Consider the following 1,770-nt stretch of genomic DNA (forward strand, 5'->3'; position numbering starts at 1 on the left):
GAGTTAATTCAGGTTGAATGATCCGCCACCAGTGTTGACCTGAGATACATTGTTCTCAGGAGTTTGTTGCTCGTTGCCTTTCCCGGTTCCTCTACTTGAGAACTGGGGTGCACCGATAGGTCCGGTAATAGGGGTTGAGTAGATCCTTGACCAGTTTCAAATCCTTGTTGACCATGTCCATCATTGTTTGCTCTTTCCATGTTAGCGTTCACAAAGATAGGAAGGGCTCCTCCTTCTAGCGCCAAGTTGTTTAGGTATTGAAACGGTTGGCGGTCTTTAGAGAAGTCCGCCAATAATTGGGGTTATCGTCCTCTTGGTGAATAGCTGCACAAATGAGCAAACGTAAACTACCCTGGGGGCATGCGAGGAAACCCCCTCCGACACTCAAGTCAGTATATGTCCAACTAGGATTTAGAGAGAGAAATTAGACAGAGAAAGATAAGTTATTAGTATGAGAGAGAATGTACCTGCAGAATAGTACTAGTGGGGTATTTATAGAAGTATTATTCTTCTCACAGGTGTGTGATCCTTCGACACATGTATGCCTGTGACGCACTTGACAGGTGAGAAGATTCTCATACTTTTGTCTTATTAGGCGACCGCCAACGTTGTCGGACCATGTTGGTGAATTGACTCGTTAGAGATGTGGATAACATTGCCGTGCTCGCATCCATGATAATGTTCGCGGACTCATCATAGGGGCCGCCAATATACTTGGGTTATACTCATACAGTTTGTGTGTGTCTTTGTCTGGGATATATGGAAATAGTTCAGTTGATCATCACATGGAGAGAGATTGGTCATGTGATCTAATGCATAATCAAACAGTGCATTCCCTGAGCCAACAAAAGAATCAGTCAAATTTAGAATAGAATCTTCCTTATTTTTCTAACTAGCTAGCTCAAGTTGTGTGAAATTTGACAATTTAGAAGAAAACAAAATATTTCAACGGGAAATTAGAAGTTGAATGGAATTTGTACCAACCAAATGGGATATGCTACACCACACATCTAGATCTTATTTAGTTGTGTAACTTGTATTGATTTTGAGTTAATAGTCTAATAATTAGATCTATCATAGGAGAAAGTGACAAAAACATTTTACACATATTACACGTTAGAACCTAGTAATAAGATCACGGAAGGAGGATAGAGTGACTAGGTGATATTGCTTATTAGCAAGCAGATATATCCCGATCAACATCCAAGAAGTTAAAATGAATATACAATTTGTCAATTACATTTAATCATGGATAATATTTTCTAAGGACAATTGGGTATCATCAAGAGAACTACATGTCAAAGCAATTGATAACGTTTTCGGCCAGCTTACAAGGTTGCATATTGCTGCAACAGAAACGTGTATGAGCTTTGCAGGGATACAACATCAAAATTGCCTCTAAAGAGGGTCTTAAGATAGGTACCTGTCATTACCAATAAATACCGAGTGCCACATTTCTCTTCCTGAATTTCTTCCAAAACGTCGCTCCCATCCCCCTCTCCAACGAAAAGAAAAAAAATTGATCTGCAGTTGTGTCTGCCTGCCCCCCCTATCTCCCTCTCTATCTCTTTCTCTCTTTCTCTCTCTCTTTGTTTCTCTCTCTCTCTCTCTCTCTCTCTCTCTCTCTCTCTTGCAACAAACAAGAATTTTCTATATAACATCCTTGGAGAGTGAATATATTGAGAACTAAGTGAGCCACACTTCTCTATCCAACTTTCACTCCAACTCTATCACAAGTCACAGCAAGTCAGCAACTATGTATCATTGAAG

Source organism: Beta vulgaris, chromosome 4 (genome assembly GCF_026745355.1).
Source record: "Beta vulgaris subsp. vulgaris cultivar EL10 chromosome 4, EL10.2, whole genome shotgun sequence".
Lineage (NCBI taxonomy): Eukaryota > Viridiplantae > Streptophyta > Magnoliopsida > Caryophyllales > Amaranthaceae > Beta > Beta vulgaris.